Source organism: Cardiocondyla obscurior, linkage group LG08, assembly GCF_019399895.1.
Source record: "Cardiocondyla obscurior isolate alpha-2009 linkage group LG08, Cobs3.1, whole genome shotgun sequence".
Taxonomy (NCBI): Eukaryota; Metazoa; Arthropoda; class Insecta; order Hymenoptera; family Formicidae; genus Cardiocondyla; species Cardiocondyla obscurior.
Genome location: NC_091871.1, coordinates 123,645 through 140,721, shown reverse-complemented (window position 1 = coordinate 140,721; position 17,077 = coordinate 123,645). Strand labels below are relative to the sequence as shown.

Sequence of the window (17,077 nt, the reverse complement as noted above, 5' to 3'; positions counted from 1 at the left end):
GGATTGACAGGGTATTTTCGGAAATTTATTCCGGGATACGCGGTGATCGCGCGGCCGTTATCGGATCTACTGAGAGCGAACGTAACCTTTAGATTCGGTACCCGCGAAAAACATGCATTCGACAAATTAAAGGAAATGCTAGTTACCGGACCCGTATTGGACTTGTATAGAGCGGGGGCGGAAACCGAGCTCCATACGGACGCATCGATGTATGGGTACGGTGCAATATTGTTACAGCGAAATGACGAGGACGGTGCGATGCACCCAATATATTATGCGAGCGGCAAAACTACTCCGGCCGAAGAAAAGTATACGAGTTACGAGCTTGAAGTCCTCGCCATAGTTCGCTCATTAAAAAAATTCCGCGTATATCTGTTAGGAATACCTTTTGCGATCGTCACCGACTGCAGAGCGTTTACACTGACAATGTCAAAAAAAGATCTGTGCGTTCGCGTAGCTCGATGGGCGCTGCTACTCGAGGAGTTTAATTATCGAATAGAACATCGTCCCGGGAAAAATATGTTGCATGTCGATGCCTTGAGCAGAAACCCGTTGCCCGGTTGTTTGTTAATCGACGAGAGCGAGAGCGGTTTGATAACTCGTCTCAAAAAAGCGCAATATGACGACGACGAATTAATAAAAATCATCCGACAAATACAAGAGAAAATGCGATCCGACTATATTGTACGAGACGGCATATTATTCAAAGAAATAGACAACGACTACTGTATAGTAGTACCGAAATCGATGTACACGCGAATAATTAGAAGAGCGCATGAAAAAGGGCATTTTTCGGTAGCCAAAACAGAGGCAATTCTAAGGCGCGATTATTATATCCCAAACGTGCGACCGAAAATTGAGAAAACCGTCCGAAATTGTATTGACTGTATTCTAGCCGAGCGAAAGCAAGGTAAACAGGAAGGTTTGTTGTCTACTATTGAGAAAGGCGAGGTTCCATTAGATACCTATCATATAGATCATTTAGGTCCGTTAAATTCAACGAGAAAAAGTTACCGTCATATATTTCTAGTAGTCGACGCATTTACGAAATTCACGTGGCTATACGCGACTAAGTCCACCGGTGCGGCCGAGGTAGTGGATCGTCTTAAAAAACAGTCTAGTATATTTGGAAATCCGAGGCAGATCGTTTCCGATCGGGGCACTGCATTTACATCGGGAGATTTTCAAAAGTATTGCGAGCGGGAGGGTATTGAGCACGTGTTAACAACGACGGGGATTCCGCGCGCGAACGGTCAGGTCGAGCGCGTGAATCGAACGCTGATACCGTTGCTGGCGAAATTGACCGCGCCTAAACCCGACGAGTGGTTTAAGCATCTCAGCACCGTGCAGCAATGCTTAAACACGACGATGCACCGGAGTATCGCGACCACGCCGTTTCGTTTGCTGTTCGGGACACATGCACGCCTGAGAACTGACGATAGCGTACGCGAGTTGATTGAAAAAGAATGGTCGGTATGTTTTCAGGAGGACCGCGACGAGTTGCGAGCTCAGGCGAAAAAAAAAATAGCCCGCATACAAGAAGAGAATCGACGCGTCTATAATAAAAAGCGAAAACCGGCATATTCATATCGCGAGGGAGATTTGGTAGCGATACGGCGGACACAGCAGGCGCCAGGATTAAAATTCGCGTCAAAATATTTAGGTCCCTATGAAATTACAAAAGTTCTTCGGAACAATAGATACGTTGTACACAAAATAGGAGCGCACGAAGGTCCACAACAGACTTCGACCGCCGCTGATTATATGAAGTTGTGAATCACCAAAAACAGCGACGCCGAATTAAGCGATTTAGAAAGCGATTGCGAGACAAAGGAGATTTCCGGCATTTAAATTGTAACCGACGCATAGGCGCAACATACGAGGTCGTATGTCAATGCAGGACGGCCGAGTGTAGGAGCCAAAAATAATTATATTCGCCTAGCGATATTTTCATCGAGCGACCGTTGCCGTTTCGAATAACAGCGGGTCAATGTATTGTGAGGCACACCGAAAATATAAATACAGGTGTTGTCTGAGAAAGCGGCAGTCTTTTCGAAGAAACCGTCGACAATAAATATCGAGACGATACGCGCGATTCCGACAGCGATAACTGTACTATCCACTTATATTAAAACTTGACCACGGCTTTCGCCAAGAATCTTTCTTTTATTTAATTTGATAATTCCATCCTACAGTAATAAAATCGAAAAATCTCCTTAGGGACGCTAACCTAATGATTGACACCGGGGCGGCTCCAAATTTAATAAAACAGAGTATTTTGCATCCCGAAGTAAAAATTTCACTCCATGATCAGTTGTATCTTAGCGGCATTACTAACGGTCAGGTGAAAACTCTCGGGTCCGTCGATATCGAAGTTCTAAATCACATTATTACGTTTCACGTTGTTCCTAATAATTTTCCAATAACCCAGGAAGGCATCCTAGGATCGGACTTCCTTAAAAACGCGTCGAGTATAAATTTTGCAAAACAACACGTAGACTGGTATGGAATAAAATTACCGTTTTCTATACCGAAGACAGCGATTATACCTGCCCGCGCGCAAACAACTTTATATATCAGGATCAAAAATCATGTAGAGACTGGATATGTCCCACGTCTCGATATTAATAAAAATGTATTACTCGTCGACGCGATTGTGACGAATCGAAATGGAAAGGCTTTCCTACGCGCAATTAATATTAGCGAACAAGATCAGGAAATAATTATCCCGGAAATAGAGCTAACGGAAATTGAAAAAATGTCTAATCGCGTACCCGCCGAGACATCGCCTGCGAGCGTGTCCGTAAATTCTATAGCTACTATTTCACGCGAAAATAGAAATAAAAAGGTCGAAAATCTTCTTCGTCTCGAACATCTAAATAAAGAGGAATCAAGTCATGTACTTAGTTTAATTGAAAGGTATCATGATTTATTTCATATATCTGGCGAAATTTTAGGATGTAAAAATGTAGCCAGTCATAGAATTATTACCACGGATAATAATCCTATAAATACTAAACAGTACAGATTCCCACCAATTCACAAAAACGAAATTGATAAACAGGTTAAAGACTTATTAAATAACGGAGTAATTGAGGAATCTACTTCACCGTATAACAGCCCTCTTTGGATCGTACCAAAGAAGCCTGATTCAAAGGGTAATAAGCGTTGGAGGCTAGTTATAGATTTTCGCGTTTTAAATAAAAAAACGATGGGCGACGCGTACCCTTTGCCAAATATAACCGAAATTCTGGACCAGTTAGGCAGCTCCAAATACTTTAGCGTATTTGATTTGGCATCTGGCTTCCACCAGATTCCCATGCACGAGGAGAACGCACAGAAAACGGCATTTTCTACGCCCTTTGGGCATTATGAGTTTAAAAGGATGCTGTTTGGCCTAAAACACGCTCCAGCCACTTTTCAAAGGCTGATGAACCGTGTTCTGTGTGGTCTCCAAGGCACTCTATTATTTGTCTACTTAGACGATATCGTTATATACGCTAGTTCCTTAAAAGAGCTCACTATAAAATTTAATAAATTAGCAGAGCGACTCCGAAATGCAGGCTTAAAACTCCAGCCTGACAAATGTGAGTTCTTGAGGAAAGAAGTTGGATATTTAGGTCACATTATAAGTGAGGACGGAGTAAAACCCGATCCTAAAAAGATAGACGCGGTAAAAAATTTTCCTTGCCCAAAAGATCCTAAGGGCATAAAGCAATTTCTTGGCCTTGCCGGTTATTATAGACGTTTTATTTTAGGCTTCTCCAAAAAAGCAAAACCATTGACTCAACTCCTTAAGAAAGAAATTCCTTTTGCCTGGCTGGAGGAACAAGAAAAAGCTTTTACTATTTTACGAGATCTGTGCTCGGAGCCACTTCTGCAACATCCCGATTTTACAAGACCCTTCGTTCTTACAACGGATGCTTCGGGATACGCGATAGGGAGTATTCTAAGTCAGGGAGAAATAGGGAAAGATAAGCCGATAGCATACGCTTCACGTCTTTTCAACGGAGCAGAATGCATTTACTCTACCATAGAAAAAGAACTTTTAGCTATCGTGTATTGTACAAATTATTTCAGACCGTATCTCTATGGTAATAAATATACTCTCGTGACCGATCACAAGTCTCTTGTTTGCCTTAACTCAGTAAAAAATCCAACATTTCGGTTGATACGATGGCGGCTAAAACTGGCGGAGTACGATTATCGTGTCGAGTATAAAGCCGGTAAGATAAATATTAACGCCGACGCGCTATCAAGAAACTCCGTAACGCGACAAACACAAGCATTTCCACTTGAGATTGTCTCAAGTGACGAAGAAATGTTTGAGGTGACACGCAACACTCGAACTCGCAACGCGGTAGACATAAACATCCTTCCCGACTCCGGTAATGTAAACCGAAAAGGTGATAGAGAAATTCGAACACGCAACGCGCCAGACATAAACATCCTTCCCGACTCCGGTAATGTAAACCGAAGAGGTGATAAGGAAATGCGAACACGCAACGCGCCAGACATAAACATCCTTCCCGACTCCGGTAATGTAAACCGAAGAGGTGATAAGGAAATGCGAACACGCAACGCGCCAGACATAAACATCCTTCCCGACTCCGGTAATGTAAACCGAAGAGGTGATAAGGAAATGCGAACACGCAACGCGCCAGACATAAACATCCTTCCTGACTTCGGTAATGTAAACCGAAGAGGTGATAAGGAAATTCGATCGCGTTACAAGGCAGACATAAACACCCTGCCCGACACCGGTAATATAAGCAAAAGAGGTGATGAGGAAATATGTGAGGCGATAACCGACACTCGAGCGCGCAATACATCAGACATAAATATCTTACCCGAATCAAGTAACATAAACCGAAGCGATGCTCGCATAGGTTTAGATGCTCTTTCGAGTGACGATTATAATAAGGAATATGCAGATAACGACGCATCAGACATATCAGATAGCGACTCTATTTCAAGCGATCAGTCCGACGACGAAATATTTGATAATGTTAATATACCGTACCAGTTTCCAAATCATTACATGACCATAATAAAGAACACGCGAGATAATATTTTATATTGAAAAGATAGTTTGGTAGTATTTATCTGGGAAACCGGACAACCATGCGATTTGGGAGCTGAACTGTTGAAACAAAATTCAATTTTACCGAAAATTAATGAACCTACTATTGGACGAGCGCGTCCAATACCGTATAAAAATAAGTATATTATTGTATTAACTTTACCTGAAAAATCATCCACTGTATTGCAAAGGAATAGTGTTAAAGAATCGATTTCATCTTTGTATGACGTAGTAAGAGAAATCGGTATTACTGAATTTTCAATTACAAAAGGGGACATCGGTAACATACCATGGGAAAGCGTTTATAAGTACCTCGATGATACATTCCGAGAAATGGAAACAGTAATTACAATTTGCCTAAATAAAATCATTGCACTTCCCGAAATTCGTCGAGAAGATATTATAAAAGAGTATCATGCTTCTCCTCTCGGAGGCCATAAAAGAGTAACGAAAACTTTCAGAAGAATCCGCGAAAAATATACATGGCCGCAAATGAAACGCGATGTAGAAAGAGTAATTAGATATTGCAATAACTCAGAAGAAAAACTTATACGCGTTAAAGCCAAACAACCAATGGTACTTACGGACACCCCCCACAGTGCATTTGATAAAATCTCGATGGATATCATGGGTCCATTGTTTGTGTCAAACAAAGGAAACGCGTACATTTTAACTATACAAAACTTGTTAACAAAATATTCAGTTGCGACAGCACTTCAAAAATCCGGCGCTTTAAACGTAGCAGACGCGCTTATTAATAAATTTATATGCGTAAATGGCGCACCGAAAGCCCCTCTTACTGACCAGAGAAGTCACTTTCTAAACAGTCTGATGCGAGCTATAGCAAAGAAATTTAAAATAACTACTTATAAAACCACGACCTACCGACCACAATCAAACGGTTCAGTAGAACGAGCTCACCATGTTTTATGGGAATATCTTAAGCAAGTTGTCGGAGATAAGTGTAATTGGGATGAATATCTTGAAATTGCAAATTTCTCTTATAACACTAGTGTCCACAAGGGCACCAGATATACTCCGCACGAACTAGTGTTTGGAAAAACAGCGCGAGTCCCAACTAGCGAAAGATTCCCAGAAGACATAGGTAATGAAAGTTATTCTAAATATTTATCTGACTTATTCGATAAGATACGCGATGTGCAAAATAACGCACGCGAAAATCTAATAAAAGCGAAAAAACGTTCTAAGGAACAATATGACAGACGAATTAATACTTTAAGTCTTAAAGTGGGAGATTTAGTGTACTTGTTAAAAGAACCCACTAATAAACTAAAAGACCAGTACATAGGACCATATCTGGTCATAGAAGTTTTAGCGAATAATAATGTTAAGATTAAGATAAATTCAAATAGAAATAAAATTGTTCATTTGAATAAACTAAAATAGTCCCCCACCACTAACGCTACTCCCACTCCACGAGATTGGGATCCACCTCAACGACCATCGGAGCCAGAGTCGACACATTCCTGCGACGACCACTGAACAGCGAGATGCATCTAACTATTTGTGGGCTGGCTCTTCTTCCATTTGCCGCTGCTATGATCGGCTACGATTGCAGCGGGGAAGGAATGAACATTACCACGCTCTCCCTTCTGGACATCGAAAATTGAGACATTCGAAATACTAATCCAAAGCAAGAAGATGTTTACATACAATTAATGCAGACATCCAACTATGATAAAATATCTGTCACTCAATGCAAGATCGAGATAGACAGAATTGTTTCCTACTGCGGGATGCATAGTCACATCTCGATAGTACACAACGGACGAAGAGAATTCATATTAGAAATCGGAGAACAATTCTGTAAACGAATTCACGATACGGGAACTGCAACAATAGCGAACGCTATTCTAGACGGACTTGCCAAATATTCGACAAATTACCGAAGCGCTACCATAGCTGGTTCGGTATCTGTAGATGGAAAATGCAGCGGAACGAAATACTCCGATGCATATGGTTCCTGGGAAAATGCAATTGTTCAGGCGTCAATAAAGATTACATTGAAATCTTTTGAGACTCCCGTAAAGAGATCTTCTGGACACGTTATACTGCCTTCCGGTACCCAGTGTCTATTTTCTTCCGGAGGATGCCTGGACTCTGAAGGAGCGGAAACATTTTGGCCCGTACTACCTACGGATACGTGCCATTTTGACCAATACGATATTCTGTACGAAGGACTAGCAGCGAAGCTCACGTCTCCGTCTAACCCACAGGCACCTATCATCCACACCGTAACGACTCGGGAAACCACCTTTGCATTAACGAAAACGCACGAAACCAATCTGTGTGGTTACAAGTTGATGCAAACGGAACATCTAAAACTTTTTATCCTAGAAACAAGCAAAGGCAGTACTTTCAAAATACGATCAAAACTTGCCGTGGACAACCTGGACATTTTCTCATACATAAACTCTAAGTTTGTGTACGTGGAGAAACACATCAAGACACAGCTAACTCGTCTATATCAAGATATCATGGAACAGAAGTGCGCCTTAAAGAAGCAAATTATACAAAATGCTCTCTCTCTTGCAAGCATAGCTCCAAACGAAATGGCCTATAGGATCATGAAAGGCCCTGGATATATGGATACAGCCATCACTATGGGCGAAGTAATCCACATGGTTAAATGTATTCCTGTGGAATGCAGAATACGACAGACCGAAGAGTGCTTCAACGAATTACCTGTTACTAACAGAAATCAATCATTCTTCCTTCTGCCACGATCAAGAATACTTACAACAACGGGGACACCTAAAGACTGCAACGGGCTGTTGCCAACCATGTACAAAATCGACAGCATTTGGTACCGATTAACTCCGCGAACCGTGGAAGCATTGGCACCACCTATAATCGAGCCACTTACTCAACCTAAATGGCAGTATACGAGTCCAAACTCCTTAGCAACAAGCGGCATCTATTCAACCGAAGATTTGAACCGGTTGAGAACGCATATAATGTTTCCCGTCGAAAGACCATTGATGCCGAACAACATCGCTCAAGGAGCCATGGGAGGAAAAGTCAGGCCAGGAACGATTTTGATGATAAATCTGCTTGACGAGGCTTCATTGGACCGCATCGTTGAATCCGCAGGAGCTAAAATGTGGAAGGAATTCGTATCTTTCGGATCAGCCAGCGCAGGAGTATTTGCAATATTCCTGATTTTGCGAATAATTAAACTCTTTGTGGACACAATCATCCATGGATACGCTTTGCACACGGTTTATGGTTGGAGTCTACACTTACTGGGAGCAATCTGGACATCGGTTACAAACTTACTTCTTCATCTTGGAGGCCGCGACGCTACCAGACCTAGGACGCAAAACGACAAGGACCAGGAAACCCTTTCATCGCCAGAAAATCTGCCTCCCGGCCCCTCTAGTGCCCCTGACCACCAACAAGAAATTAGTGCTTCCATAGAACCTGAACACAATGTGAACCCAAAACAATACACATATCACGCGTTAAGACAATATCTGAAAAACTCCGATATGCGTGATTCAAAGGTGTAATAAATATAAGTCTAGCAAAAAGCATCGGCACATAAGCCGATCTTTTATTTTAAAGGGGGAGGTGTCACGTCCCGCCAAATAATATATATCTTTTATAAGAATATTTTTGCGAGTACATTTAAGCATTATCTATCATTCATACATCTAATGCGTAAAAAGTAAAAAACACATCTATATTACTTGTACGTAGTATAACAGTAGTCGCGCCGACGTTATATTCAGTAGTATAGCATTATCCACGCCGACGCTAGAAATAAGTAGTTAAGCGTTATTCCCGCCAACAGAGGCTTCCACTTCCATGCGGCTCGCAGCGCCGAACGCCGCTATTCCCACTATCACCGTTCCACCTCCAGGCGGCCAGCAACGCCGAACGCCGCTACTCCCACTACCTACTCCCACTACTACCCAAGCGCTAGGTGGGAGGCAGCGCCGGTGAAGCCCGGAGCTCAGTCTCACCGAAGCGGCAGTTCTAATCCTGACTCCAAACTCTTAACACCTCTCTTTCAAGAGAGTCCATCCCGCGTGCGGGTCTAATAAGTCTAACGACATACGTCTAAGTTTAACTTCAATATTCAATATTCTACTTTTGTAATCTTATAAGTGTATCATAAAATTAAGAATATAGATTAACTGTTAAAATTCAACTCGTGTTAAAATCAGTAATATCCTACCTTACCTTTATTCCAATTGTTTCACAATTTTAATTTATTCACAATATTACAATAGCCTGTGTGACTGACAATTAATTTCGGTGCAGCCGCACTGCACGTTTTTAAGAGTCAATCTAACAGGTATTCTAGTGTTGGAGGTGGTGCAGACGTACTGCACGCTTTCATCCTAGGTTTTCTCTTAACTTTATTTAATATCATTATAACTGTAAAACTCCATGACAAATTCCAAAACACGCCGTGGCGGTCGGAAATACCAGATACGAAAGATTACCGCGTATTATCACGCCTTACAACGATATACCAACGACGTTCGCCCGAGATATCTTCTGACCCCGATTACCTTCGTTGTGAGAAAGCCAAGCCTAGCTGACATCCCGAAGGACGATCCACGCAGAAGGGCTTACAAAAATCTACCCCAGGAGAAGGACGTACATTGCGACACCGAATTTATTGAGACACAGCGGAGGCAATCACAAGCGGCTCAGCTTAGATGCCAGGAATGGGTGAGTACTAGTAACTTTTGTTCTTAAAATCTTCTGTGCGCGTTTACGCTAATGTGCCCTTCGAATCAACATACGCCACAACGCGATACTCGTAATACCGCTCTATTAAATTTAACTCACACGCGAACTCAGTGGTTAGAGACCGGTCTTTGCGTACACGGACCACCAGAGATAGCGTTCGGCGGTATACTAGTCTCTCCGATCTGCGGCGACGGTGTATGCGGAAAGAACAGACGAAACGCCAGCGTTCGAGCAGCATATATGTCTGTCCTTAACGCTCGCATCTAAACAAACGCGTGCGAGCGAGAGCGATATTGTATACCGCTTTGATCCCGTGCCTAACCTATAGCGTTCTCTCTCCATCACGCGTTTCTCTAAAGGATGGAGCATCAAATCGCGCCCCACTACATTTTCCCCCGTCCTCTCGATCTCCTCGGCGCTCCGCGTGGAGTCCGCGGCACACGTGCATGCTTCATTGTGTGAAGCGTGACGCGCTAGCGCACGTATACCGCCGTCGCCTCAGATCGGAGAGACTAGCGTACCGCCGAACGCTATCACTGGTGGTCCGTGTACATAGACTACACAGACGGCACCGCAAAACTCGCGAAATCTATTGCTTATCTTGTGCAGTAAACGCTGACAGACTCAGAGGTAATTTTACTCTCGTTACTGGTCATTACCTCTGTCTCGGAACGTTCCGTGTTTTACAAAAGTGCCACAGTTGCAACTTAACTTTAGAAATTCCAGAATCTTATTTAAACTGCGATCTTTGCCGTCTAGTCCATCGCGACTTTTCTCGTTATCTAGATCTTAGTGGTGACGGAGTGTTTTTACAAAATAATTCTGTCGAGGTATTTATAGAAAGTTTGACAACTATTTAATTCACTTTGATAAATGTGTCCGCGACAATTTCGTGTAGAAATACCAACTCGTGAGATTCCAGAGGATTTAACTAATATAATTCGTGATTGGTTTGCTCAAGCACGATGCGAAATTAGATATCATTATTTTGAGCAGAAAAATACACGTTTTGTTTTTTGTGAACCATGCATGCGTGAATCCGAACATCCTACTACTGAATTCTTTCACGTACAATCACATCAGATACTTATTGGGTCAAATTACGGTGAATATAATTGTAGCAATTGCGATGATTTAATTGTTGAATCTCGCGAAATTCGGCAGTGTTCATTGTGCAAAGAAGCTATTCTGATATTTCTATCTTATCTTGAGCAAAATTTAGACGAACAGCCTTATTTAGAGAACGAACCAACAATAATTATTATTGACCATCAAAGAAGTTCCGTGAAATAAATCCAATTTTTACTCGGTCAAACTATCGCGATCTCATAATTGCCTAGGCCCGTGGTCCGAATCCGTCTTAGACGCCCGCGACTACCGGGACGTAACACGTATCCTTTTCGGTGCTTGTAGATGCACCAGTATTTTTTCGGTGTTTGTAGATGCACCAGTATAATATTCATGAGCAATTAGTATAGCATCTCTTCGTAGGCGTTTTTTTTGTTGCACTCGTAAATGCTGTAAGAAGAAAATGGTCCTCGCATAATCCCAATTTTCTAAGAGTATTAACAGACAAGTTCTTTAAAGCCATATTTCCTGTAACAAAAATGCGATTAATTACAAAAAAATAAATTTCATTGAGCATTTAATATTTCGCATTTATTATTTAGGAATCGTATGTAAATTATGTAAAAACAGCATCTTTAAATTCACCATATTTTTATGGAAAGAAATAAGTTTTTATAATTCTAATTTTTTCCTTACGTAAATTAAGGAAAATAATTTTTTAATATTTAAGTTTAATTAATATATTACATAAAATTTTATTACATTTTTAAATATACAAGGAGATCAATAAACTCTCTAAAAGGAATAGGTAGGACTTATCAAGTATACAAGTAGAAAAGGTATAAAAAAGCGCCAAGTATAGACGCGCGAAAAGCACCCTCAAAAAATTATTTTGAACCTCCAAAAAAGACTTCTCTTAAAATAATACACCAAAATTATAATCCCCTTATGTAAAACATAAAATGTGTACTTTAATATTAAATATTCTTTAAAAAACTTGAAAAAAAAAACTAGAAAATAATAAAAAAAAAGAAAACCCCCTAACAGTAAACCTTCTCAAGAACGATTCCTCAAAAATAGAACATAAAATGTGTATTTTAATATCAAATATACTTTATAAAACTAATGAAATCAAATAATTACGCCAAGAACTTGAAGAAGCTAAAAAAATATTTAAACAATACAAACCCATGTGGAACCGTACAAACGTAGACCTAGGTTCGCCCTGATAATAAAACGTTAACATTACAAATCCATGTAAAACAGTACAAACGTAGACCTAGGTTCGCCCCGATATGATATAACATGGTATATAACATGGTAATGTAAAGAAAAAAAAAAAAACTTGGCGCTGCGAAACCAAATCTTTAGAATAGAAAAAAAGGGGAAGAAAAAAATAGAGTAATATTAAATAAAAAAAAAATAATAATAAAAGAAAAAAAATTATTGTAATTAAAGAAAAAATATCAAAATTGGCCAATGTAACATTTTTGTCCTTAAATTGATTAAAAAAAAATGGAAAGAAAGTGAAAGAGAAAGATAAAGAAAGGGGATAACTTGAAAAATATGTATATTGTAAATGGACAATACAACATTGGGAAAAACAAAGTCATAATTTGAGATTTTAAAGATTTGGTTTCGCAGCGCCAAGTTTTTTTTTTTTTCTTTACATTACCATGTTATATATAATAATATAACGCAGTTAGCATTTGAATGGCGAATTCTGCCAACAATTTTTGATGAAGAAAAAAAAGTAGAGTTAGCTTCTTTAAAGATAGATGAGATGTGGAAAAATATATTTAAATCTAAAAATTTTGATGTGTTACGTCCGAAAGCTGGAAATCGGAAAGCTAACGATGCAACGGGGCAAAATCTTTTATTCGCCGCTAAAAGAAGGGACGGTACCGCTGCGGCGGAGGCGCACGAGCTGAGGTTTCGAGTCGGGGGTCAACGCCTTTAATAGGCGCTATGACACTCCTTTCGAAACGCGTGCGGCCTATGGCCTCTTTTTAAAAAAAGAATTTAATCTTATTTATAGGGACAGGGCCGCGCTAGTCTTAAGCGAATAAAAACCAGAGCATGATTGTGTTGAAAAAATGAAATTGGTTTATTAAAACGATTTTACAATCTTACGGTAACTATTGCTTAGATAATTGTTACAATTAAATTCGTCCTTTGTTTAAATTAATTATTGCAAGTGTTTGTGAATGTTCGCGAATGTACAATTTTTCGGTATATGAGTATCTTTATATATGGTTCTCTTGATGAATGTGTGAATGGCAGTGTGCGTGAGAGTGTCGGCAGGGCGGGGAAAAATGGGAATAATGGGAAGTTCTAGGAAAGAAAGGCGGAGGATGTGTTGACCCGAAGGAACAATTGGTTATCTCTGCTCTGTTATAATGAAAATGGTGAGAGCCTGGCCAAAGACAATTTCTTTCAGGCTGCTCGATTGGAAATGAGCATGACGAGCAAGGAATTGATGGACGAAATTCGGAATTCCTTCTGCTTTAATAACCACATATATGATAGCCACAGCGTGGCAAATGAGATTCGCAATTGTAAAATTTTCGATTGGAGGGATATTGGTAGTTTTCAGATTCGCAAAAACGAGAAGTTAATGGATTATTATCCGGAACGTAGGAAGCGGAGTTTTCTTCAGGGTAAGAAATAACGGTAGGTGGACGAGCTATTGAAGTAGGAAAATCTAAATCGGAGAACGGATGGTATGTTTCGGGTTTTGAAGGAGGTTGGGAATTTGAAGGGAATAGATGCAAATCTATTTTAAACTGAGAATAAATTAGCGTTCTTTCGCTAGATTGAGAAGGTAGGGCAACAGATTCACATCGGCATGCCGATTGAGTAATATCTGGTGTTGTATAAGTGATAGAATTTGTTAATAGACGCGAAGGGGTTGAATTAAGATGTGCTAATGTCCCGGATGGAGGAGGTCGCAGGATCTCAACGGTTTGCTGTCGCGTCAGATTCATGGGATAAGGCACTATAATTTACGGTTTGTTAAACGTTCCGATCTTTATGATCTAATCTTCAACTCACTTCTGCTGGTTGCAAGTTGCAGTCTAGCGGTCTTTGTTGCGGCTTCCTCTGGAGTGAGCGGCGTAGGCTTGACAATGACTTCATATTTTCGGTTTGAATAGGTTGGTGAGGGCGTTGAGTCCCTGATCCAGACGTTCTGCATAGGCCACTTGTTCGTTCGCCAGGAAATCGGGCAGGGTAACGATATGTATACGTTGGGTCTTAATTCGGTAGTGTCTTTGCCCTAAAATCGCGGGCTTTATATAGCAGGAAAGTTAAAGGGTGGGAGTATTGTCTCATCTCCCTATTTCCTGATTATGCTCCAATTCTGAGTCATCCTGCGGAGTTTTTATTACACCAATTGTCTTGAAGCTCCTTAGCTGTTGCCAGGCGCGATTATACATATTATTTCTTTTGATGATCGTTGCGAAACGCTTGTTTGTTTCGGCGCATCTGCCCATCGTATATCTTAATATTTTTTATTATAGAGTCGGCGTCTTTATTTTATCTAGGTAATAAAATTGAAAACGGAGGTCATAGTGTTCGTATCCTTACTATCCAGGGGGGCTTTTCTAAGTGTCAACGGCTGCGGGAGTCTTTGTCTTGTTTTACGACTTTCCGTTGATTAGTCAAATCCGTACTGCTCAAGACGATATCATGGTAAGACCAATTTAGGTTTGACGACTGTATTATTAGCTGAAATGAGCTGTACGTTTCCGGCTACCGTATGGGTTATCTCACGGGGTATGGGAATAGATTTTTTTCCCCCCAATTTTTTGATTGGTGACGCCTTCGCTGACTAATCGTCTCCGTGCACGTGGACCTTAGTTTCTGGTCCGAGTTATTAAAACTGTGCTTACTGAGAGAACGACCATACAAGAAACGGCTCCAGACGTAACAGATGGGTCAAAAATATTTCCAAATTTAGAGTCATTAGTTGAAATAGTTTTTTGTCTTCCACACTCAAATGCTGAGGCCGAAAGAATTTTTTCTATAGTGACAGATATTAAAAATAAAAAACGTAATTGTTTATTTAATGATTTACTTTCGGCAATTTGTGTAGTCCGGTCCGGTTTTCAAGACAAAAATGTCACGTCCTGATAAACGAAATTATTTAGTCCGTTTTTGAGTCAATTCATTTAAGAACTTTACCCGGGACCGGACAAGGATTGCGAAATTAATTCTTTTCTTTTAATCGTCTGGACCGAAAAGATAAAGATTTCTGTAAGTCACAAATCGCGGATCAGTTTTAGGAATTAAATTAAAATTCGGATAATTGATCTGGAAATCAATCAAAATTAATTTATATTTTGGTTTATTTAATTCAGTTATTTGATTTAATTTCTGGATTAAGGAGAAAGGATTTTGTTTATTTTCAAGGGCTCTTTTGACCTGGTATCGGAGTCGTTTTATTTGAACTTGTTTACCGGCGCGTTTCTTCATTTAAAAAAACTTCAAAATCTAAATTCTTTGTTTAGCGACGGCAGCAGAAAATCTTCGGAAATCTTTCTGCGCGCGCTCCATAAAGAAGCGACCAAACCCAACGCGACACTCTTCGTTCGCGAGGTTCTACAGAAACACCTCCAAGGAATAAATAATAATCAAAAGTATTTTAACTCAACTCCTTTCAATTCCGACACCAAAATCAAGTTAAATCAAAATTAAATATTGAAATAAAATTAACAAATAACAATTTATTCAAATAAAATATTTACCTTAAATTTCCAATTAAATTTAAAAATCTCTTACAATCTTTCCAAAAATCCTCAACTCTCAATCTCTCAGAGTCTTAGCTCAACTTCCTTGGTCCTCTCGCTCAATTTCTCTTAAATCTCGATCGAGTTCAAACAACTCTTTCTGACCATCAATCGTTTCGTTCACAGTGCCTTATGATAACTCCGTACTGACTGACTATCTGATTAACATCTAACTTACTAACTTACTGATTAACTAACTGATTGACTGCGTTTCTTCGCACGTTCTTTTATAGAATGTGGATCCCCTTGTCCCCGCTAAAGACTTGGTTCACCACTTCTTCAAAATCAAGGAGGAAGGGTATCTTAAATCGATAATTAAATATAGCTAATTAGTAACTGTTTTCCCCGTCGTTGTTCGATCGATAAAATCAATAGTTCATATGGTTATCCCGGCTCGGTCCCACCCGGTGTTAGTCTCTTATTGTTCTTTAAATAGAATTGGTTTTAAATTTCATTGAATTCCAAAGTTTATTCCCACAGTTTATTATTTAAAATATTAAATTTGTCAGCACGTGACACCTTCCCCCTTAAGTCATACGTAGTACATTATGTTACTACGTATGGCAAGTATATTGAAAAATTTTTATAAAAATTACACGCTTTTAAAAAATTACATGTTTCTTTTAATTAATCGCATATACTTATTATTTTTTTTTTTTTTTTTTTTTTTTTTATCAAGGGAAGAATTCTTTTTTTTCTTAATTATATATTCATATTTCTTTTATATTTTACTCTTGATTAATGTGTTTTATTTTATAATATAATGATTTATAATGCTTAATGTATAAATGTGTAGATATGTATAATATATAATATTTCCTAATGTTTCTAACTTATTAATATTTTATATATTTTAACTTGATTATAATATCGTTTCTAATTCTAATATTTATTTTAATAAAATCTATTATTTTCTGACATTACCATTCCTATTTGACACTTTAAATAATTATAATTTATATACCTTGCGTTTCCTGTCTTAATTAATTCTTTTCCTATGTCTAATGCTTCTACGCTACCTAATGGCGCTCTTATTAATTTTACCGCCGCTTTTTCTTCATTTAAACATTCTTCTATTTTTATCCACACTTTATATCCTTCTGCTAGAAATTTGACCATGTCTATATTTTTTTTCGCCCATCCTTTTCCTGTTATTGGTTGTATTCTCGCAATGCTGCATTTTATCGCCTGCCATGGCGTTATTTTGAATCTTTGTTCCAATTCGCAACAATGATACATCGGTATCTCAATCTTCCTCCCCAAATCTTTTAAATTAATTTTCACTTTATTGAAACTTTCTACTTCTTCTACTTCTCCCCTCTGCCATCTTCCTCTTTCCTTTAAGGCTATCTCCTTTCCTATTGTAATATTTTCCGGGAATAACACCAAATTTCCTCCTATCCTATTC

General features: G+C 39.4%; 1 pseudogene; it reads left to right on the top strand.

Annotated features, from left to right (window-relative positions):
* Positions 1–6,594: 6,594 nt before the first annotated feature.
* Positions 6,595–8,616, top strand: LOC139104802 (uncharacterized; annotated as a pseudogene).
* The last annotated feature ends 8,461 nt before the right edge of the window (positions 8,617–17,077 follow it).